The sequence below is a fragment of the Sturnus vulgaris genome, unplaced genomic scaffold (genome assembly GCF_052056855.1).
Source record: "Sturnus vulgaris isolate bStuVul1 unplaced genomic scaffold, bStuVul1.hap1 Scaffold_87, whole genome shotgun sequence".
Taxonomy (NCBI): domain Eukaryota; kingdom Metazoa; phylum Chordata; class Aves; order Passeriformes; family Sturnidae; genus Sturnus; species Sturnus vulgaris.
The window spans coordinates 2747602-2771734 of record NW_028276756.1 but is presented as its reverse complement, the minus strand read 5'-3'; the positions used below and the strand labels follow the sequence as shown (position 1 = coordinate 2771734).

Here is a 24133-nt window from a genome sequence, read left to right as displayed (position 1 = left end):
GAATGTGAGCTCAGAACTGGAGGAAGGAAATGAGCTGGCAGACAGAGAGGCAAAAGAAGCAGCAAAAGGTGAGATGTCGATTGAGGGAGCTTTAATTCCATAAGGACTGTTCTCCCTTGAAGGTAAGCCAGTATATACCAGAAGGGATAGAAAACTAATTAAGGATCAAGGAGGAACGTATAACCAAGAGGGATGGGCTGTTACTGCAGAAGGGACAATGGTCATCCCTTCTCACCTGTTATGGTCATTAGTAAGGTAAGAGCACCAGAAAACACACCAGGGAACAGATGCCCTGTATAGCTATCTAATTGAAAAGATTACTGCCAGAAATTTATACTCTATTATTGTTCAGATAGCCCAGCAGTCTGACATTTGGCTCCAGACCAAACCCAAGAATATCCCCAACCCAAAACTTGGTCAAATTGGAAAAGGCCATGGTCTTGGGCAACAGTGGCAAATTGACTTTTCAGAACTCCCAAAAAAGGGGGGTATCAATATTTGCTGGTGTTAACAGACACCTTTTCAGGGTGGCCAGAGGCTTTTCCCACCAGAACTGCCAAAGCCTGAGAGGTAACCAGGGTATTGTTACAAGAGATAATCCTACACTTCAGAGTTCCAGCCACAATACCTTCAGATGGAGGGCCACATTTTATTTCAAAAATAGTGCAACAAATCAGTTATCACTTGGGCATAGACTGGGAGCTCCATACTCCATACCATCCCCAGTCAAGTGGCCAAGTTGAAAAAATATATCATTTAATTAAGTTAGGATAAGAAGGTAATTTACCCTGGCCTCAGTCATTCCCACTGGCATTGCTGTGGATCCAAACCAAGCCTAGAGCCAAAGAAAATCTAAGTTCCTTTGAAATGATTTATGGGAGACCATAGGAGTGCAAAAGGGATTGTCTACCCAAGTGGGGGAAGAGAGGCTGCCTGCCTATACAATAGCCTTAAGTAAGCAACTCAGAGAAATTGAGAAAAATGTGGCTGGAACTCGGGGCAGAGGGCTGGATGGACCAGTGCATGACATACAGCCTGGAGATTATGTGTATGTTAAGTCCCTTACAGAAAAACTTTGTAGTCACAGTGGGAAGGACCTTTCAGGTGCTTCTCATCACCTTCATTGCAGTTAAGATCAAGGAGCAGAGTGCCTGGATTCACCATTCTTGAGTGAAAAAGGCTCCAGAAGCCCCTTGGAAAGTAACACTGAGTCACAATGAAATGAAATTAAAACTTAGTTGAGCAAAATGAGTACATTGTGGTTGGGAATATTCAGTAATTTAGCTTGCAGAAATCTAGTCAATAGAAGAGTTTTGTTTGTTTTGCTTGTAGTCATAAGCATAATCCAAGAATTGGAAAGCACCTCTAGCCAGAATAATGCTGAATGGCCTTGGTCCCAAGCTTTCATTCAGTACACTGGATCCATGGGAAAGTGTTCTGATAGAAAAGATTTAAACCTATCAACTGTGGTCATGCACAAAAACCGGGTATATGAAAAGCAGGAATGGCAAAAGCAAAGGTCGTGGTCCCTTCAAGGGACTATAGGAGAAGCAATCAGAATAGGGTCCCAAATGATTAGTGGGACTCAGCATGAGAACACAATTCAAATTAGTGTTTCAACTTCTCCTACAGACAAGCACCTGGAGATTTGTAATGGTCTAAGTAAATTAGATTGTTGGTATGATTTTACGTTAGTACAGACTGTGGATGTGGCCTTTGGAGCCATGACACTACTGGGCTCTCATTTAAATTTAAATTAAAGGCCATGCCTATTACAACAATTGAATCTACTGTAACCTGTGTTAGTACCCAAGCCCAGACCACACCACCTAAGATTGAATCTAAAATTTATGAAGTTGGCCCCAATGTAATAAGGAACACGGGCCAACAACCACTGTTATTTAACCCCGAGTGGTCTCTCAAGTGTGTTGAATGACTAATGCAAACTAATATCTCTGAAATTCAGCCAGCCTGCTCCTCTTTCCTAAAGACATCCTTTGAGGGCTGGGCAACATGGTTACAAAAGCAAGTACAATTCAGGGGCAGAATGCAAAGAGATTTAACTGGAATATTAGGAGCAGGATTGAGAGTCTCAAATGGAATTGATTCAGAAATATTAATGAATAAGTTGGGCACTGCAACAAGTGATTTGACAAAGTTAAAACAGCCCCTACAGTCATCTTTACTGGCATTAGGAACTAGTCAATGGCAGGTTTTAAAAGTGTTACCTTTGTGACTCTGAGGGACCCCATGGAACCAAGGGAACATGGAAGAGCTCTGGCTGGCCTGGCCTCCCAGGGGCTGCCTGAGAGGTTCAGCTGACCTTGGCACAGCTGGGGCTGCTTCTCCTCTGCCTGTGGAGCTCTGGGGCTCTGTGCTTTCCTTCCTATAGAACAGAGCTGTCCTTCTCCTCCAGGTCCCATGGGCAGAACTGGGATTTGGCCTCCAAAATTCCATATATCCAAGGATTGTACTCAGATGAAACCTGCCAGGAAAGATAGATCTGCCTGGCTTGACCTCCCAGGGACCAGCTCTCATTTGCCTTCAAAACACTGGGCCTTTGTGCTTTTCTTCCTATGGAATTAAACACATTTTATGTCCAGATGCCCATGGCCAATATTATGACTCGATTTCCAAAATTCTGTATATCCAAGGATTGTTCCAAGACACAAGATGCTATGAGAGATGTCTGGCTGCCCTCACTTACCATGGCCACCTCTCATCTTCCAAAACACTTGGACTTTCTGCTTTTCTTTCATATGGAAAAACCCATCCATTTTGACATGGTGTCCATGGCCAAAATTGGGATTCCTCCTCCCAAATTCCATATATCCAAGGATTGCTCCCAGACAAAAGCTGCCATTCCGTCAAGACTGGCTGGCTCTACCTCCTGAGGGCCAGCTCTCACCTGCCTTCCAAACACTGGGGCTCCATGCTTTCCTTTTTATGGAAAAGCCTCGTCCTGCTTGTCCAGGCACAAATTGGCCAAAATTGACATTCCACATTCAAAATTCTCTATATCCAAGTGTTACTCCCAGACAAACCTGCCAGGACAGACAGATGTGGCTGGCCTTGGTCTCTGGTGCTTGTGTCTCATCCTCCTCTGAACCACTGGGCCTCGGTGCTTCCCTTCCCATGGAGACCATTGTGACTCTGCGTGGGCTCATGGAAGCCAGGGGCCATTGTGACACTGCAGGGCTTGTGGAACCAAGGGGACCATAGGGATCCTGTGGTGTTCCATGGAACCAAGGGGACACTGTGGCACTGCTGAGCCCCAAGGAACCACGAGGCCTTTGTGACATGGCACGGCCCCATGGAACCAAGGGAACATGGAACAGCTCTGGCTGGCATGGGTTCCTGGGGGCTTCCTGAGAGGTTCAGATGACCTGGGCATGGTGAGAGCTTCTCCTCCAATGGACCTGGAGCAATGGGGCTCTGTGCTTTCCTTCCCATGGAACAAAACTGTCCTTCACTTCCAGGCACAAATGGCCAAAACTGGGATCCCTCCTCCAACATTCTGTATATCCAAGGATTGTTCCCATATGAAACTTGCCAGGACAGACAGCTTTGGCTGGCCTTGGCCTCTTGGGGACTACCTCTCATCTGCCTTTGAAACACTTTGGGGCTGTGCTTTTCTTCCCATAGAAAAAAAATCATTCAAGTCCAGGCATCCAAGGCCAAAATTGGGAATTCATCTCCAAAATTCTATCGATCTAACTATAGCTCCGAGACAAAATCTGCCTGGACTGACAAGTCTAACTTCCCTTGGCTTCCTGAGGGCCACTCTCAGCTGCATTGAAACACAGGGGCTGTGCTTTCCTTCCTATGGAAAAGAACTATCCTTCACTTCCAGGTACCCATGGTAAAAATTAGAATTTGGCCTCAAAAATTCCATCTATTGAAGGATTGCTCCCAGACAAATGCAGCCAAGACAAACAGGTCTGGCTGACCTTGGCATCTGGTGAACGCCTTTCCTCTTTTAATTTTGGGATTCTGTGGTTTCCTTCCCACAAAAAAGAACCTCTTGTCCAGGTGCCCATGGACTCAAGCACTTGACCACTGTATAGGGACAAAAAAGCTAAGTGGAGTGGAAACTGAGGACAGTAGAGGAGAGCCCTGGGAGGGATTGAAGATCAGTTTCAGAGATGGTGGATCCTTTTGACATAGAGGAAAAGAGCCACAGAAAGAAAGAATTAATGTCAAGTGCAGCTAGGGTGGTCCAGAGTTGAAACAAGGAGAAAGGAATTTCTCTCCCAGGGCAGGGCTGGGGTGCAGCACATCCCCCAGAAGGAGTCTGGAGCAGCCCAAGGCTCTGTGTGTCCAGGCAGAGGCAGGCAGGAGGCAGAGCTGTCAGCAAAGGAAGGGGCCAGCGAGGTGGGGCAGCCGGGGGATGACGACAGCCTGCAGGGACAGAGGCGCAGGGCATGGACACCGTAGGACAGCCTGGGCTGCAGAGGGCACAGGGATGGGCAGCAGCTGAAAGGCCCTGACACAGCCAACTCCTGCAGCACTTGGGCCATGCAGGCTGGCCCTGGGCCTGAGGCCAGCAGGGGACAAGTGAGCCTTGCTGTGCTGGGGCCTCATTGCCTCCTTGTCCCTGCTCAGCAGCCTGGCAGGGGCCGCCCCATGGTGCTGCCCTTGGCATTGCACATGGCCAGAGCCCAGTGGCCCGGGAAGAGCCCTGAGCAATGAGGGAGGGACAGGATCTGCCTTGCCAGGGGCTGGGGCTCAGCCCTTGGCCCTTGGCATTCCTGAAACACATCCAGGTTTGTTCAGCATCAGAGACACCTTTCCCTTGTTTGTCCCCACCTGTCATCAGTGCCTCCAGTGTTCTGCTCTAACTGGAACCTGGGGACATTTTCTCAGTCATATCCCTCAGTGGAATCCATTAAAACCTCAATAAACTTAGGAGTTTGAATATGACTGAATTCTTGAGAAGTTTTCCTTCAGCTCGCTCTCAGGGACTGATGTCCAGGGACTCAGGACTGTTGAAAAATCCCAGCTCTACAGAGACGGGGCAACTGAGAGGCACTTTTTAAAAAAGATTTTTTTCCATTATCAGTCTCCTTGAAGTGTGAAACATAAGAGAATAAAACTCCATGCTATGCCATCAAAACCCAAGTGTTTTCTTGGTTACAAGACCTTAGAAATGCTTTTCAGCCTATTAGCTTTTGCCATGCAATGGTGGAAATAATTCTAACATCAATCACCTAGTATTCTACCCCATGTGCTCTTGCCACAATGCATCTTTCATGTTCTAATTCTCCAAAATATCTGATCTTTTTGCAAGGCCATTGTTTGAAACTTGTTTCTAGTTCAATCTGTCTCTCAGCAATGTCTTCTCTATTCCAGGGCCATTCTGAGTCAGCACACCTTATCTCAGAGTTTGCATGCACATGTACAAGACAGTGTGAGCTTTCAGTCAGGCTTTGAGAATCCTTTACAAATCCATTTCTCACAAATATCAATCACAGAATTCTGCAATCATCTCAGACAACAGTAATAAAATACATCTTTGAAAATAGGAATGGATATTTCTAAGAAGGCCTTTGTCATATTTCTCCATAACTTGGTTTGAAAACCTTCCAAATGAACTGCACCAGACCAGAAGGAAATCAAGTTAGAATTGTATCTTGCTGGAAAACCTCTGAAGAATTCAGTCATAATCGAACTCCAAAGTTTCTGATACCATTTATGGGTCCCACTGAGGGACACAACTGAGAAAGTGTCCCCAGGTTCCAGTGAGAGCAGGAAATTGGAGGCAGAGATGACAGGTGGTGTGGGAAATGAAGGCATGGAGAGCTCTCAGGGCCTTGTGCATACAGGCTCAGAGATTGAGATGGATCCAAGGTTTGACCCAAGACCTTGGAGAAATCTTGGACAATCAGAGCATTCAAAGTACAATAGATATAAAACAGGAATATAAGTTTTTAGTTTAAGTAGAAATATGTTTTAAGCAAACAGAAATATGCATTATGTAAGGAAAGCAGTATGTTAAGTAAAATAGTAAAAGATTTTAAAGCTTAGCAATTGTCCTAGGGTGATGTTATGGTGTTTGTATCTCCAATCGTGTGTCCTGATTATGTTTGGTATTATGTCCTGTGCTTCCAGGACTGACTCTGAGAGTGAAGCTTTGTTTTGTCTTGTTATCAGCCGGCTCACCTCCCCCATGGTCTATGTTTAGGAGAGGTTTTAGCTTGGCTTGCTTGCTTGCTTGCCTGCTTCCTTGCTTGCTTGCTTGCTCGCTTCTGCCTCTTTTTCTTTCCTTCGCTTTGCCCTTGCTTTTTTTTCTTATTAGTTAGTTCAGCTAGGCAGTCCAACCTTTTCCCTGGACTGTTTTCTCTTCCACCCCGTCCCCTCCCTCTCCTGGATACCATCTGAACCTGTTCCGGACGGGGACCTGGGAAACCCCAAGAAACACCGGGAGTCTACACTCTGTCACCTGCAGCAGTCATCCCCAGCGCCAGAGACTGATAACTGAGCGACCACTCGCCAGAGAGACTGAGTTTGTCATCCCTTCAGAACGGTGAAAGAGTTTTTTTGTCAGCTGGTGTTGTCTTTTTCCCTGTGCTGGGGAGTGTCTTGCTTGTTAAATAAACAGGTTTTTTCTCCCACTCTTCTCCGAGGAAATTCTTCCCGAACACGGTGTGGGGGGGGGGGGGGGGGGGGGAGGAGTCGTGGGGTTTGCTGTCTGGGGGCTCCTTCTGGAGGTTTTCCCCCAAATTTGCCCAAACCCAGGACAATCTATCACAAGGGACCTTTCGTTCCTCGAGGTTCCATACTCTCAGCAATGGTCTCTGTAGTTCCAGAGTGTCACAATGGACTCTTGGTTCCATGTGGCCCCACAGTGTCACCGTGGTCTCCTTGGTTCCACAAGGCCGTGCAGTGTCACAATGGCTCACAGGTTCCATGAGGCCCCACAATGTCACAGTGGCCCCTTGGTGCCATGAGTTTCCCCAGTGTCACAATGGTTCCTTGGCTCCACGTGGCCCAGGTGTCTCACAATGGACTCTTGGTTCCGTGGGGCCCCGCAGTGTCACAGGGGTTTCCTTTTCCCTGTGGCACCCAGCAGCAAACCCCACTGCCAGGCCCAAATGCCTGGGAAGAAGGAGAAGGGGACATTTGGAGTGATGGTTTTTGTCTCCCCAGGGCACAGTGACGTGGGCTGGGGCCCTGCTGTCCTGGAGATGGCTGAACACCGGCCTGCCCATGGAAGGGCTGAGAGACAACAACCTCTGTGCATGGAACTGCAACAGCAGAGAGCTCAGGCTGAAGGCTGGGTTTAACAGACTGTCACCAGCACAGGAACCATCAATGTGAGAGGAAAGATGTGTGCTCATGTCTTTCCAAATCATTTGGTGGGTGCAGGGATGGGTGTTAAGGTCTTTGAAATGGGTTGTAACATTTCTACTGACTTTGGGCAGCAGGTTTGTTACCGGGTCCAGCCAGCTTGGCTCCTGACACAGACAAGGCTCTGCACAAGGCTGAACTCCTGAACTTTGGGGGGAAATGCCAGGTTCAAGGGGGGATATGGGGCAGGATGTTCAGGAGGCTTTACCTTCCAAGTGCCTCGGCCAGTGGGGAAAGGAAGAGGGCAACGTGCAGCCGGGAGTTCAGGATAAAAGGAGGCTGCGCCCTCTGAAACCTGGAGAGACAAAAACCCCAGGGGATTGTGCCCTGGTGAACTCTCTCCCTTTATTCAAATAAAGTTGAAGGACTGCTCTGTCTCCTTTTTGGACATAAACCTCTGGTGTTTGTGGATTCTCCTGGCAGTGACAACAGGGAATCTCATGGAACCAAGTGTCCACAGTTTCAGGGCTCAGCCTCACAGAGCGCTGGAGACCATTGTGTCACAATGGGAACACACGGAACAAAGGCTCCCCAGTGACACTGCAGGGCCTCATGGAATGCAGGAGATCATCCTGATGGAATGGAAACTCATGGAACCAGCCCTGCACCGGCAGCGGGAGGAGAAACTGAGGCAGTACTGGGAGGCCACGGACGCCTTCCTGGGGGTACTGGTTTGTACTGGAAGGGGACTGGGGGGATTGGGAGGAACTGGGATGGGATTCAAGGGTTAAGAAGAGGGAGAACTCTGGGTTGAAGGGTGATTTTTGTAGTGGCTTATACTGGTTTGTACTGGTTTATACTGGTTTTTAGCTGTTTTGGGACTAGTGTGTACTGGGAGGGATTGAGATGGACTGGGACAAAGTGGGAGGGGATTGGGGGGACTGGGAGGTCACTGATTTATACAGGTTTATACTGGGAGGTCACTGGGAGGTCACTGGGCTTTACTGGTTTATATTGGAGAGTCACTGGTTTGAACTGGGGGATTAATGGGAGGGAACTGGTTTGAACTGGCAGTTACTGGTTCGAACTGGGAGGGTGACTGGGCCATACTGGGAGGTCAGTGGGAGTTACTGGGATGAACTGAGAAGTCTATGGGAGGGTTATCGGGATATACTGGGATGGATTGGGAAGGGGTTGGGAGGGCACTGGGATTTACTGGGCCTATACTGGTTCATATTGGTTTATACTGGTTTGAATTGGGAGTTTCCTGACCAGCAGGGGGCACCTCATGCCCAGGTGTTATCTCTTATTGGAACTGGAAGTTACTGGGAAGAAACTGGGATTTACTGATTTATACTGGTTCATACTGGTCTATACTGGTTCATACTGGTTTATACTGGGATTCACTTGGCTAGCAGGGGGCGCTGCCCACCCAGGTGCTGTCCCTCACAGGGTCAGTCCTGGTGGCCAATCCCGACGTGGTCACCTGCTTGAGCCTGCAGAGACGAGCACTGGGAGCACTGGGAGGGGACTGGTGTGTACTGGTTTATACTGGTTTGTACTGGTTTATACTGGTTTGACTGGGAGGGGCCGGAAGGGCACTGGTTGGGACTGGAGGGCACTGGGAGGGGTCTAGATGGGGTAAAAAAGGGTTAAAAGGGAGTCTGTGGTTACTGGTTTATACTTGTTTATAACTGTTTATACTGGTTTATACTGGGAGGGCACTGGGAAGGGTTAAAGAGGGACTGGGAGGGAGTGGGAGAGCCCTGACTGGTCTGTTCTGGCCCATACTGGTCTGTACTGGTTTTTACTGCTTTATGCGGGGCTATTCTGGTCTATACTGGTTTGCCTTATACTGATTTTTATTGATTTATACTGGTTTTTACTGGTTGTTCTTGGTTTTAATGGTTTTGCTGGTTTGTACTGGTTCATACTGGTTTATGTTGGGCTACACTGGCCTATACTGGTTTGCCTTATTTTTCACTGGTTTATGCTGGTTTTCACTGCTTTGTACTGGTTTTTACCACTTATACTGGTTTGTACTGGTCAATACTGCTTTTTACTGGTCCATATTGTTTTTTACTGGTCTCTACTGCTTTGCATTACACTGGTTTTTACTGGTTTTCACTACTTATACCGGTTTGTAGCAGTCAACACTGGTTTATACTGGTAGCACTGGTCTGTAATGGCCTATAATAGTCTATACTGGTTTGCCTTACACTGATTTTTACTGTTTTTCACTGTTTTTTATAACTTATACTGGTCCATTCTGGTCTGTACTGGTTTATACTGGTTTATACAGGTTTCAGGGTGCCGTTGGAGCTTTTGTTCATGGAGCAGTGCCTGGGGGTGAATCCCAAATCCTATGGGGAGGGGCTGGGTGCTGGGCTGCACCATGGTGCCCCCTGCTGGCCAGGAGGACCTGGTGCTGTGTGAGCGCCTCTTGGCGGCTGATCCCCACAACTGTGAGTGGTTTGTACTGGATTGTATTGGTTTGTACTGGTTTGGGCTGGGATGGGGTCCAGGACGTGCTGGGACAGGGCTGGGGTCACTGGGTTGTACTGGATTAAACTGGGAGAGGGTGTGTGAGCATCCCCTGCTGGCCAGGAGTACCTGGCACTGTGTGTACTGGTTGTACTGGTTTACATTTGATCATACTGGGATGGGATGCTGGGGGTTACTGGCTTGAACTGGGAGAAGGAATGGGGGTGTGTAAGCGCCCCCTGCTGGCCAGGAGGACCTGGTGTCCAACTGTGAGTTATACTGGGTTGCACTGGCTTATACTGGGATAGGGTGCTGAGGGTGCTTGGAATTACTGGGGTTACTGGGTTGAACTGTTTTTTACTGGGATTGGGTGCTGGGGGTTGCTGGGTTGCACTGGGTTATACTGGGATGTTGTCACGATCCACTGTTAATACAGGGCGGGGGTCGTGATGGTTCGTTTGATCTCAGAGGTGCAAAAAGGCAAACAGTGGGGGACAAAATCAGTTTATTCACAGCAAAGCATTTTTATTGAATGCCAACAACTCAGTTGCAATAGAGGGGAAGATACAGGAAACAAAGCATAGAGAGAAAAAGAGGGGGATGGGAAAAGAGCTACCAACAGACGAGACGGGCGTCCTCACGGGCCAGCCAAGAGATGAGTCTTCATCCGTGGGGAGATCTCAGGAGTCTTCCCCAGAGGGCCACTCTTTTATAGTCCTTCTCCAAAGCAAGTGGCCTCTGGCCAAGGAGTAGGGAGATTGATGGACCATTGTGAGGGTTGCTGCAATAAACAGGTGTACAGAACCTGCTGCTCCAGCTAGTGCCTGCTCGAGAGCAGTGTACCATGGAGCACAGCGAGCACCTGCACACAGTCCCTTGGCAAGCATCCACCTTGACCAGGCCACAATTGGGTGGGGGGCCTCGGGGTCTTCTTGCAATGGTCGTGAGGCAAATGAGGGAAACTCCGGACCGACTTCTACAGATGTGATCCTGGGGGTCACTGGTTTATACTGGGTTATACTGGTTTAGATTGGGATGTGGTCCTGGGGATCAACCAGTATAATCCTGGGAGCACTGAGACTGCACTGGGAGCCTCGAGATTGCACTGAGACTGGGTTTGTGTGCATGAGGCATTACTGGTTTATACTGGTGCCCTCCCAGTATAAACCTGGGAGCCCCCAGACCACACTGAGAGCCTCTAGATCACACTGAGAGCAGGTGCATTTACCCTTACTGGTTTATTCTGGGAGCTGCTGCCACAGGCCTCAGGAGCTCGAGGGTGGCTCCCAGTGCTTACTGGTTTATACTGGTGCCCTCCCAGTCCAGGCCTGGGAACACGGTGGGAGCTGGCAGCCAGGCAGGACCCCGAGGCCAAGCTGACCTTTGCCAGAGCCCTGCTGAGCTGTGCCATCTCCAACTTCTCCATCTGGCACCACCGTCTGCTGGTGCCTGCCAGGAGCTCTGGGAAGGGCGAGGCTGGGATGCTGCCCCCTGAAAGGCTGAAGGAAGGTGAGGGATTCACAGGAAAAATTCCCACCATTTCATGGCATTCCCAAAATTTTCCAGTCCCTCCTTGCCTAAAGTGGAAGGTGATGGCTCTGCTGGGTTGAATTGCTAGACCTGGTGTCCCTAAATCCCCATTGATTGCAGTGTGTAAACCCGATGTGTCAAAATTCTTGGTGCTAAAAATCCCACTTTTAGACTCAGAATTCCCACACTTTGGGCTGAAAACTGAGATTTTTCGGCTTATCTGGAGGCAACAGCTCCACCCCAGGTCACAGGTATTGGATCAGGGATTCCGGATTGGTTTCCAGGAATTCATCCAAGACTTCCAGAGTGTCAGCACTGCAATCCTTAAGCAGAAATTCCCAGAATTCAGCCCAATATTTCCCTCAAATTTACCCAAATTTCTCCATTTTAGCCCCAAATTTCTGCAAAATGCCCATTGACTTTAATGGATAGACTTGCTGTTCCAAAACCCTTTTTCACTTCAATAGGGTAGACCTGGTGTCCCTCAATCCCTGTTGCATTTATTTGGCTAGACCTGGTGTCCCTAAAAATCTCCATGGATTTTAAAGACTTCCAAGAAAACCTCAGTTCATTGTAATGTGTAGACCTGATGTCCAAAAAGTTTTGGGTTAAAAGTGCCAATTTCAGGGCTGAAAATTCCCAATTTTTGGTGGGAAAAAGCCTAAAATTTTGTTTCATTTCCCCCTGGCCTGGTTTAGTACAAATCGTGGAGGAAACCTCTGAATGAGGTCCGTCTAGGAAAAAGGAAAAAAATTGGAGACAAGTGGAAAAAAAGAAAACTGTTTATTCAACAGGCAACACACCTCCCAGCACAACAATGAACAATATCAAACAGCAAAACCTCTCGCAGTTCCGAGGAGATGGCAGATTTAGAAGAGTTCTTTCCGTGGCTGCCCAGCTCACTCAGTCTGTTCTCAGTCCCTCCTGTGCTGGGGAATGCCCAGGCCAGGCCTGGTGGGCCACAGGTGTGAGCTCCCAGTGCTCCTCTGGGTTTTCAGTCCAGAGCAGGTTCAAACACTTCCAGGAAAAAAATAAAAATAAAAAAAAAAAAAAAAAAAAACAACATAACAAAGAATCCAGGGAGTTTCTCTCCCTCAGCTAGCCAAAAAACTAACCAAGAGCAAAGGAGAGCTCTCTCTCTCCCTGTCCACTGCAGATAACACAGTCTGTGAGCAGGAATGTGGGGGAGCCCGTGCAGTCTCTGATAACAAACTCTGCACTTCTTCTTCCCCCCCCCCCTTCACTCCTGGAACCAGTCTTAAAGTTGCAGAATTTAATATTCAACACTAACAGAACAGACGATTTGGGGATACAGGCATCATACAGTCACCCCAAGACAGATGGATGGATGATGATGATGGGTGATGGAAGATGGATGAACAATGGATGATGGATGGACAATGGAATGGCAGTGGATGGACAGTGGATGGATGGATGGATGGATGGATGGATGGATGGATGGATGGATGGATGATGGGTTTGGGGCAGTTTATCAGTGGTTTTGAGGATCAGATCAGTCATTTGATGGTTGGATGATGCAATGGATGGAGAAGTAAAAGATGCAGTTGAACCAAAAGTTTCATGGAAAGACACATGATTGAAGGAATGGATGGATATGGATTGGATGGATGAGTGGATGGATGGATGATGGATGGATGGATGGATGGATGGATGGATGGATGGATGGATGGATGTAAGTGACGGATGACGGATGGATGGGTGATTGGGTGGATGATAGATGGACTTGTTGATGGACAAGCAGTTGCCCAGGCCCATCACTATTCCCTCTCCATCACAGCTGCAGCCATGCCAGAGGAGCTGCCCTGGCCCTCAGAAGACCCCAAAACAGAGCCCACCCCCCATCTGAGGCCGCTCGGGCACAGCCGGTGCTGGAGGAGCTGAGGGTCTCCAGCATCACCCCAGGCTCTCTGGGGCTGCAGTGGAGCGTCCCCAAGGGCTCCTTTGACTCCTTTGTGCTGCAGTACCGGGATGCCCAGGGCCAGCCCCAGGCCCTGCCCATCGATGGCGAGTCCCGCTCGGTGACGGTGCCGGGGCTGTCCCCGTCCCGCCGGTACCGCTTCCACCTCTATGGGCTGAGGGGAGGCAAAAGGAGCGATCACGTCTCCAGTGAGGCCACCACTGGTGAGGGGCTGCGGGGATTCCCCCAGGACCCCTCTGGGAATGGAGCTGGAGTGGGGACAGGGCTGGGAGTGGGGCCCAGGGGCAGCTCGGAGGGCACTGAGGACTTGGGGATTCAGGGGAAAGTGAGAGCAGGGATTGGAGGGGAGTGGAGATTTGGGGGAGTGTAACTCCTGGAGGGACTCTGATCACCTGGGGACTGGGAGGAACTGGGATAAGCTAAGGGGGACAGGTTGGAAATGGGGTCTGGGGTCATGTGGGGCCTGGCTGAAACTGCGTGGAACTGGGGCAAACTGGGGCAAACTGGGGTGGAGCTGAGGACTGGCAAAGACTGGGGGAAACTGGGCACTGGGGAGGATTTGGGGGGTACTGGGGGTGAACTGGGAGGGACTTCGGGAAACTGGAGGAATATGAGGGATTCGTTATTGGGGTGACTGGGAACAGTTTTGGGGGGATTGGGACAGCTCAGGGACCAGGGAGAACAGTGGGATTAGAGGGGAACTGGGAGCAAGTGGGGCTGAGGGTACTTAGGAGAACTGGGCAAAACTGGGAGCTGGGGGTAGCCAGAGGACTGGGGGAAACTGGAGATTAGGGGCAATGTAGCACTGGGAGCAACTGGCAGGAGAACTGGGGGAACTGGAGGAATTGGGGACAACTTGGGACAACTGGGGGGTTTGGGAAACTGGGGGAACTGGGCCTGTGAGGAACTGGAGGGAACTGGGGACTGGGGGAACTGGAGGAACTGGGGATAACTGGGAGGTTTGGAGAACTGGGGGAAACAGGAGACTGGGGTGAACTGATGGCAACTCAGGGCTCTGAGGCCTGGGGGTAACTGGGAGGAACTGGAGGGAACTGGGGACTGAAGGGACTGGTGGAGATCGAGGTGAACTGGGAATGGGGAGGAAATTGGAGAATGAGGGGAAACTGAGTCAGGGGTTGAATTGGGGTGGAGTTGGGGACTGGAGAGGACTGGGGGAAACTGGGAAGAACTCGGGGGACTGGGAGGTCCTAGAGGAAACAGGTCTGGCAGGCATTGGGAGAAACTGGGGGCTGAGGGTGACTGGGGGGGTCTTTGGGGGAAAATTTGGGGGAGTTGGGCCATGTCCATCGGGCACGGTGTGAGGGCAGGGCTGGGGGCCCATGGGAGGGTTTGGGGTGTGGGGGTGGGGGGTTTGGGGTGACCACAGTGGTTTTTGGGGTATCAGAAGGGGATTTGGGGCTGCTGTAGATGTCAGCAGTGTGTCCTTCCCCAGGTGGCCCAGGGACCCTGTGGGTGGGCTCGCTGTGACCCCCGCAGTGCCCGGCTGCACTGGGGACCCCCCCCCGCGCCCCCCCCGATGGCTACGAGCTGGAGTACGGCCCCCCCGGGGGGCCCCAGCAGGTAACGACCCCCCAAAAGGAACCTAAAACCCCCCGGGTGTCCCCCAATATCTGCTTGGGACCCCAGTAACACCTCGCGGTATCCCATTACCCTCCTTTGGTAATGGCACCCCAATATCTCCTTGAGGGACCCCAGTGACCCTCTGGAACCCCAATACAGCTCTGGGGGACCCCAATACCCCCCTGGGAACCCCAATAACACCTCGGGGTATCCCATTACCCTCCTTTGGTAATGGCACCCCAATACAGCTTTGGGGGACCCCAATAATCCCTTTGAGACCCCAATACCCCCCCTGGGGACCCCGCTGTCCCCATTCGGGTACCCCAAAACCCCCCGTGCCCCCCCAGACCCTGTGGCTGCCCCCCGAGGCGACATCGCAGCAGCTCTGGGGGCTGGAGCCCGCGGGGCGCTATGGGGTGCGGCTGTGGGGCCGAGGGGGACACCCCAAAAGTGCCCCCCTGGAGGCCTCCTTTGACACTCGTGAGTGGGGGGAGATATGGGGGAGGGAGGGGCATCTGGACCCCCAAAAATGGGGGTAAGGTTATTTGGGGAAGTGGGGGTATTTAGGGGTTATTTAGGGGTTATTTGGGTTCTTTAGGGTTATTTGCGGTGGTTTTGGAGGTTTAATTGGGGATTATTTGGGGGTTATTTGGGGTTTAGGGAGTCATTTGGGGTTATTTGGGGCCCTTTTTTTGGGGGACTGTGTCCTTTGAGGGGGGACAGCTGTACCCCTGGGTGCTTTTTTGGGAGATCTGTGTCTTTTGGGGGGACAGCTCCACCCCTGGATCATCTTAGGGGGGTCTCAGATCCTGGGGGTGTCACCCAGACCCCCAAATTTCGTATGGAGGCATTGGGGTGTGCCTGTGTCATTTTGGGGAGGGGTCACCCCTGAATTCCCAGAAACTTTTTGGGGTGTCTGAGGTGACCCCAATGCTCCCCCCAGCCCCACTCCCGCACCCCCATCCCCGGGACTGCGCCGAGGAGCAGCGGAACGGGCCGGGACCCTCCCGGGACACCCTCATCTTCCTCGGGGGGGACCCGGCCCGGCCCCTCCGCGTCTTCTGTGACATGGACACGGACGGCGGCGGCTGCCTGGTGCGACTGGGAGCACTGGGAGCACTGGGAGCAATGCTGGGGGGTCCTACAGGGGTTTAGAGGAAGATTTATGGCGTTTTGGGGGAAAATAAGGGGGTTTGGGGGCAACTAGGGCGTCCTGAGGGGGTTTGGGGGCAATTGGGGGTCCTGCAGGGGGTGTTGGGGAGGTTGAGGGGTGCTGGGGGGAACTGAGAGGGAACTTTGGGATACTGGGAGGGGGTGGGGGGGCTCTACAGGGTTTATGGGGGGGAAATGAGGGGGTTTGGGGTAATTGGGGGGGTCCCGCAGGGGGTGTTGGAGGGCATTGGAGAGGTTGAGGGGTGCTGGAAAGGCACTGGGAGGGGACTGGGGGGGCACTGGGAGGGACTGGAGGGGTTCTCTAGGGTTTATGGGATGGAAATTGGGGTTTGGGGGATCAGAGGGGTTTTGGGGTTTTGGAGGGGGTGGGACTCGTACGCCCGCGGCTTCGGCAACGTCAGCGGCGAATTCTGGCTCGGCCGGGGGGGCCCTGGGGATTTTGGGGGGCCCTGGGGATTTTGGGGGGGACCTATAAAAATATCTGGGGCGACTGGGAGGCACTGCCAGGGTTTGGGGGAACTTTGAGGAGAGCCCTGGGGCGGCAGCAGGGGGTACTCGGTGGGACCCCAAAATTTGGGGGATCCCCAGGGGCCCGAGAGGGGAACTCGTAGGATCCAGGGAGGGTCCCCCCAAATATTCAGATCTGGTTTTGGGGTCCGGGAAGGATTTGGGGGGTCTCCAGGAGATCAGGGGACACTTCTGGGGTCCCCAAACATTCAGATCCGGTTTTGGGGTCCGGGAAGGATTTGGGGGGTCTCCAGGAGTTCACTTTTAGGGTCTCCAGGAGTTTGGGGTCTCCCCCAAATATTCAGATCCGGTTTTGGGGTCCGGGAAGGATTTGGGGGGGGTCTCCAGGAGTTCACTTTTGGGGTCTCCAGGAGTTTGGGGGTCTCCCCCAAACATTCAGATCCGGTTTTGGGGTACGGGAAGGATTTGGGGGGTCTCCAGGAGTTCATGGGGCACTTTTGGGGTCCCCAGCACTTTGGGGGTCCCCAATATTTCAGGGAGAGCATTGGGGGGGGGGACGGGGGATCTCGAGGGGACCCCGCAGGAGTCCTGGGGGTACCGGAGGATTTTTGGGGTGCAGGGAACGAGGCGCTGCACGAGCCGACGGCCGCGACCCCCACGGAGCTGCGCGTGGAGCTGCGGGCCGGTCGCGACTCGGCCTTGGCGATCTATCGCGACTTGGCCGTGGGCAGCGCCCAGGAGCGGTACCGGCTCCGCGTGGGAGCGTTCAGCGGCACCGCCGGGGCCGGGGGGGGTTCCGGGGGGGTTTGGGGTGGAATTTTTGGGAGTCCTGATGGGATTTGGGATCCATGGGGGGTTTGGGGGTTCACTGGATGGCAGAGGACTGTGGGGTCGCTGGTGGGTTTTGGGGTCCCTGGGGGTCCCTGGTGGTTTTGGGGTTTCTGGTGGATTTGGGGGTGCCTGATAAGTTTCGGGGTCCTTGGGGTATTTTGGGGTTTCTGCTGAGTTTTGGTGGTTCCTGGTGGGTTTGGGGGTCCCTGGGTTGTTTTGGGAGTCCCTGGTGGGTTTGGGGGTCCCTGGGGTGTTGGGGAATTTTGTGAGGTCCTGCTGGGATTTGGGATCCTTGGGGGTTTTGGGGTTCACTGGCTGACAGAGGTCTGTGGGGTCCCTGGTGGGTTTTGAGAATCTCTGGTGGGTTTTGGGGTCCCTGGGGGTACTGGGGTTTCGGGTGGGTTTTGGTGGCTCCTGCTGAGTTTGGGGGTCCCTGACATGTCCCCCCACAGGAGATGCCCTCTCCTACCACTCGGGCAGCCCCTTCTCCACACAGGACCGGGACTCCCGGGACCCTCGGGACCCCTCGAGCCGCCCCCACCACCCCCCCCACCCCGCGGCCTCCGGGGGAGCCTGGTGGTACCGAAACTGCCACTGTGCCAACCTGAACGGGCTCTACGGGACCCCCGGGACCACCAGGTACCCACCTGGGCCGGGGGGGCACGGGGTGGGGGATTGGGCCGGTCTGTGGGAGATTTCGGGGGGTCTCGAGGGGATTTAAATGGGTATGTGGAGCTATGGGGGGGATTTGTGGGGTCGGGAGGAGATTTTGTGTGAGTCTGGAGGGGATTTTGGGGGATATGGCGGGGATCTGGGGGTCTTTGCAAGAGGCTTTGGGTATTTTAAGGGGGCTAGGGGAGGTCTAGGGTGGGCTATAGGACTATGGAGGGGTCTGGGGGTGTATGAGGGAATCTTTGGGAGGGTCCATGGGGTTCTCTGAGGGTCCATAGGGGTCTGTGGGAGTCCATAGGGTTCCATAGGGCCCTGTGGAAAAAGGGTCTGTGGGATCTATAGGGCCTGTGTGGTCCTGTAGGGCCTGTGGGGATCTCTGTGGTCTCTGGGGTGTCTATGGGGATCCCTAAGGGTCCATGAGTGCCCATAGGAATCTGGGGAGCGACTGTGGGGTCTCTATGGGGATTTATGGGGGTTTCTGGAACTCTCCAAGGGTTCTGACCCCCCAGCTCCCCCACAGGGCATCCACTGGTTCCCCTGGAAAGGCTTCAACGTCTCCATCCCCTTCACTGAGATGAAGCTGCGGCCACAGCGTGGCTGAGGGGGCTGGAGGGGGGTCCCAGAGTTTGGGGGGGTCCCCTGGGGGGGTCCCAGATGGGATTTGGGGAGGTTCAAAGGTGAAGCTTTTATGGGTGGGTAATAAAAGCTGATGGTGGCTCTCCTGTCCTGGGGTGAAGCAGCGTCAGGCTGAGGTCAAGGTCATCCCCAGGCTCAAGTGTGGCTCCAAATGGTCCTTGTGGTTCTGGTCCCAGCGTCACTTGGAGTGCTGGACCCCATCCCTCACCGGCCCTGGACATGCTGAGATGTTCCCAGCCTGGCCAACACGAACATTTCCCTGGCAAATGGGAACATTTTGCATCTCGAGGCTCAGCATGGCCTCGTTTGCCTCCCTGGAGATGCACACAGCGATCACAAGAGACAGAAAACCACGAGGCCACCCAGTGGCACAGAGCCCACGCTGAAAGGCTCCTGCCCTGGGATAAGAACGGGGAGAAACCTCGCCCTGATCACTGGCCAAACACACTCCATGGAGGAGAACGACCTGAAGTTATTGCCCAAAAAATCAGAGGACATTGAGAATTAAAATTACAAGCACCTTTGCCCCATCCTTTCTCCTTCCTGAGCTCTCCCTCCTCCCCACACGATGACCATTGTGTCTCCAGGGACACGAAAACGACACCAAAAATAGTTTTATTAAAAACAGAATGTTTAAATTGCAGTAGAAAATAGAGCACCAGAAGCCAAATCTGGACTTTAGATACAAAAGGACCCAGATGAACACGAGGCCCTGGCTCCTTTCCTTTCCCTGCCCACAAACCCATGCCTGGGGAGCTGACAGGAGCCCAGCACAGGCCCAGGGAGCCTTCCCAGGGGCTGCACATCCAAAGCCTTGGGAGCGCCTGGGTCACCCCAAACCTCACCTGTGCCACTGGCACCTGCAGCTCTGGGCACTCTCCAAAACGCTGCATCAGACACCGGGCCTGGAATGTCCCGGCTTTAACCACACACCTGCGGGAAGCACAAAACATTGCGGCTTTAGGGCCGGCCTGAGCAGAGCTCCGGGCTCAGAGCCCGGCCCGGGGACTCGATGGCACCGCGGGCAAAAGCTGCGCTGCCGGAGGGAGGGAGGGAGGGAGGGATGGCCGGGCCTCAGAGTAATTCTAGAGCTAAAGCGGTGAGAGACATCAGCTCGCCTCAGATAATACATGCCAGCGCTCATCCCGGGCCGGCCAGCGCCTCCTCCTCCTCCTCCTCCCCTTCCTTCCACAGCCCCGGCACCGGCACCTACACAGAGGATCCCCCCCGTTCCCCGCTATCCCCCCCGTTCCCCGCTATCCCCCCAATCCCCGCTATCCCCCCAATCCCCGCTATCCCCCCAATCCCCGCTATCCCCCCGTTCCCCGCTATCCCCCCAATCCCCGCTATCCCCCCCAATCCCCGATATCCCCCCCAATCCCCGCTATCCCCCCAATCCCCGCTATCCCCCCGTTCCCCGCTATCCCCCCCGTTCCCCGCTATCCCCCCAATCCCCGCTATCCCCCCCAATCCCCGCTATCCCCCCAATCCCCGCTATCCCCCCCAATCCCCGCTATCCCCCCCGTTCCCCGCTATCGCCCCGTTCCCCGTTATCCCCCCCAATCCCCGCTATCCCCCCAATCCCCGCTATCCCCCCAATCCCCGCTATCCCCCCGTTCCCCGCTATCCCCCCAATCCCCGCTATCCCCCCCGTTCCCCGCTATCCCCCCGTTCCCCGCTATCCCCCCAATCCCCGCTATCCCCCCGTTCCCCGCTATCCCCCCGTTCCCCGCTATCCCCCCAATCCCCGCTATCCCCCGTTCCCCGCTATCCCCCCGTTCTCCCGGTCCCGTCCCGCACCCCGCGGCCGCTCCCCAGGATCATCCGCCCGCGCTGCCCCGGGAGGAGGAGCCGCCGCCAGGATCCGCTCCCGGGCCGTGCCCGCCTTGCCCTGGATCCACCCTCATCTCCCCCGCCTCCATCCCCATCCCCCTCCACTCTCGGGGCATCCTTCTCCACCCCAGCCGGCTCCATCCCCTCTGCCTCCATCCTGGGACCATCGATAAAAGATCCGTGTTAATCACAAAAGCATTGGGGCTTGTATAAACCAGAATACTAAGCTCTGAACTGAAGCATGGACACTAGATAAAAGAAATGATATGATTAAATAGTTCTGTTTAAAATCACCTTGTTATATTATGCTATGTTATGTTTTCCAAGTAAGCTGCATGGACTACCAGCTTGCAATATCAGTCTTCCCGATAGCCCTTCCTGCCTTTGTTTGATCAGTGCTGCCAATCTCAAGGAGCAGACTTCCAGATTTCACTGGTGGTTATCTACAAGGACCAGACGGTTATCTGTGAGACTGACTGTCTCCGCAGAGTTTGTGAATTGGGATAAGGACGTTTATTCGACCACCACTGCTTACCTGGTGTTATGAATGATGTTCTATTTTTCCAATTTATCAAGCAACAAGATTAAATTTAATAGTAGATTTTTAAATAGTAACAAAATGAATACAATCAAAGTATTGGAGATGACAATTAAAGTATTGGAGATGAATACAATCAAAGAGCATATATTTGAGAATATACAAAATTTGGCAGTAAGTAATTCAGTATAATTGAGGTTCGTATAAAGCATAAGCAAAACTGACCGGGGGTACAGGGAGTGGCTCCCATTCCTCACGTACCAAAGCATCCAGGCTAACAATCCCACTTATATACTGTAGGCTACAGAAGTTCCTAGAAAACTCCTCCTACCTTCTATTCCTAAAATCTCCGTCACTGTGTGTACGGTGCATGCTCTACTAATGGGTTAGGGGGTCTCTCATCCCTTTGAGGGTCTTATTTCCGATGAAGGCTCATCGTCTTCATCAATGACCGAGGTGTGACCTGCAGGTAGCTCAGGTGCACTGTGTGACTGAGCAGATGTTTTCCATAACAAGACTTTAATTGAGTCCCATGCTTGGAATCATCCCATTTTGGCCCATTTCAAGGTCAAAATTTTCTATTTCTAGATGCTGCTTGTCAGACCTACGTCCTTCTACTATTCTTGTTTGACTTTCTTCCAACCTCTTTCTTCGACTCCCAACATCTGGAAGATGTCCTGTGTCCTGTCTCACCCATCTCCCCCCTCACTCTGTAACAATTGTCTTCTATTGATCTAAATACAATTTTGTTAATATAGTTACAATTTAATTAGCACGAATCACATTTATCACACTGGGAAGAACAGTGTTGGGAAGACTGGGGGACACTGAGGCATACTATGCATGACACTGGGGGGAACTGGAAGGGAATAGGAATGAACTCAAGTGTACAAGGAGGGCCTGGAGGGGCACTGGGGTTGTACTGGGCTGTCCTGGGGATGAACTGGGCTGTACTGGGAGGGACTGGAGGGGTTGAATGGGCTCCTCCCGCCTCTGCCCATTGTTGCCTGCAAACAATCAGCGCCGGAGATCGAGGCTTAGGGGTGCTGCCTGGTGTCAGCGCCATCTTTTCTTTTTGCCTATAACTCCCATCATGCCCCGCGGACCGATAGAACCCCATTGGAGCTGGGACTACAACGCCCGTCATGCCCCACGCCCCACAGAACCCCGGTATCCGTCCCCACATGTCCCTTAAGTGTCCCCCAAACCATCCAGGATTCTGAAGTGCCTCCACAGCACCCATTCTGGACCCCCTAAAAGCATCCCCAGATCCCCTGAATGCTCCCAACACCACAGATTCCCGTTACAGTCATTTATGGGAATTCATCTCCTCTCATCCCTGGCGGCTTCTGAGTTTCACATTACATAATCTGGCGCCTAAAACTCCTGCCCTTCCCTGCACACTAAAAAGCCCGGTTAGAGCTCCCCAGGTTCCCCCAGAGTGCTCCCGAACCGTTCACGTTCTCTCCTGAGGACCTCAAATCACGGCTCGGACGCAAGAGTGTCCCCGAAATGCCTTCCCGGGCCCCCAAACACTGAGCTACTTCCGGGACTACAGCTCCCATCATGCTCCGCGGTGCCCGTAGCATGGCATTGCAGTTGTGACGTCATCTCCGGTTATGCCCCAGGCCTCACCGAGACACTTGGGAGCTGCGCCTACAACTCCCATGGTGCTCCTCAGCTCCTTTGAACCGTGTTATACCTGTGCCTACAACTCCCATGAATCCCCGCGGCCCAGAGAGCCCCGTTAGAGCTTCCCAAGTGGCCGCCCCGATCCCGAAGTGTCCATCAGAATCCCTCAGTGCCGCATCGAATTCCCACCCGGCTCCCCCAGAGTGGCCCCTGTAAAAATAGGACTTATAAACATAAAGAGGGAGGAATCAATACCCAATAGTGGTCAATTGACAAATTAATTAATGATGGGAATAGTGTTACTTAGAACCAATGAACAAAATCTTTTTTGCTTGCTAAAAATGTATAGATTTTTTTACATAAATATAGAAGTAAGAAAAATATAGAACAATATTAGTATAAACAAAAAACTATTACTAAAATTTTATTAATAGGCACCTTTTAATTCCAAGTAAAAATTAATAATTTTTTATTTTAATGTTTTGACTCAGTCCCAGGTGGGCGATGTCTGACATGGTGACTGAAGGGGTGAGGAGCAGGTTGTCCAAACAGGATCAGGCTCACTCTTCTACACGCCCAGACCTCCTAAGGAGACATTCAGCATCAAGATCACCTGGCGAATGCTTCTATCACCTCTACAATGAACTGAAAAATGAAAAAATACTCAACTGAATAAAAACAAAAATCATGAGGTGCACTTCGAAATTTTCCTCCTTAACAGAACTCCAAACTGACTCCAAGCAGCTGCACAAGCCCTGCAGACTTGAAGACAATTGAAGGAAGACAAAGAGATCCTGAGAGCTTTCTGTATTTTAATCACCTCCACAGTGGATTTGGGGCTGAGTGCAGGACCCTCAGGCACTGAGAGAAGGTTGAAGAAGCTGCTCAAGGAGTCAGAAGCAAAACTCCAAGTCCCTTGGAGCATCAGTGGCCCCACTGAGGGCAGGGAGTGCCAAAGGCTCCCCAGGGACTGGTGAGAGCAGATCCTTGAGGGCAGGATTGCAGGAGCCCGAGGCTGTGAGCAGGGAACTGCAATGCTGAGCAAGGCCTGGGCTGGGTGGAGGAAGCAGAAAGGCCAAGGCCTGAGCCCAGGCCTGGCCCAGCAGGGCCTGTCCCTCACGGGGGGCTCGGGGCTGTTGCTGGGGCAGTGGGATGGCAGGGGCAGCAAGGACAAATGTCATCAAGCTGCCAGCCCTGGCAGCCTCCTGAGGGAGGGCCGAGGCAGAAGCAAAGTGCAGCCCCTGCCAGGAAAGTTCCTTCTGTGGGGCTGCAGAGGCCCTGCCCGAGCCCAGGGCACAAAGGCCTGGGTGCCTCTGGCCCTGCCAGCCCTGCCCAGCCCTCGGCCATCTCTCCTGCAGGCTGTGCCCCCTGTGCGTGCTGCTCCTGTGCCCTGGCCGGCTGCACACGCCCATCTCGCTGTCCCCCCCAGCATTTCTCAGCCCAGCATTGCTGTGCCCTCCCTGGGCTCCCTGCACCCAGCGCTGCCGGCTCCTGGCACACAGAGCCATGGCCTGGCCCAGCCTCAC

The 24133-nt window shown here is 52.7% G+C and overlaps 1 long non-coding RNA gene and 1 other non-coding gene across 2 annotated transcripts; both read right to left on the bottom strand.

Annotated features, from left to right (window-relative positions):
* Positions 1-12070: 12070 nt before the first annotated feature.
* Positions 12071-19808, bottom strand: LOC148217311 (uncharacterized). Its single transcript, XR_015801103.1, has 2 exons — positions 19450-19808; positions 12071-12321 (listed from the first exon to the last, which is right to left on the bottom strand). It is a non-coding gene; the product is annotated as an uncharacterized LOC148217311 (long non-coding RNA).
* On the bottom strand, positions 19673-19756 carry LOC148217312 (small nucleolar RNA SNORD45). The gene has a single exon (XR_015801118.1). It is a non-coding gene; the product is annotated as a small nucleolar RNA SNORD45 (small nucleolar RNA).
* Positions 19809-24133: the final 4325 nt, after the last annotated feature.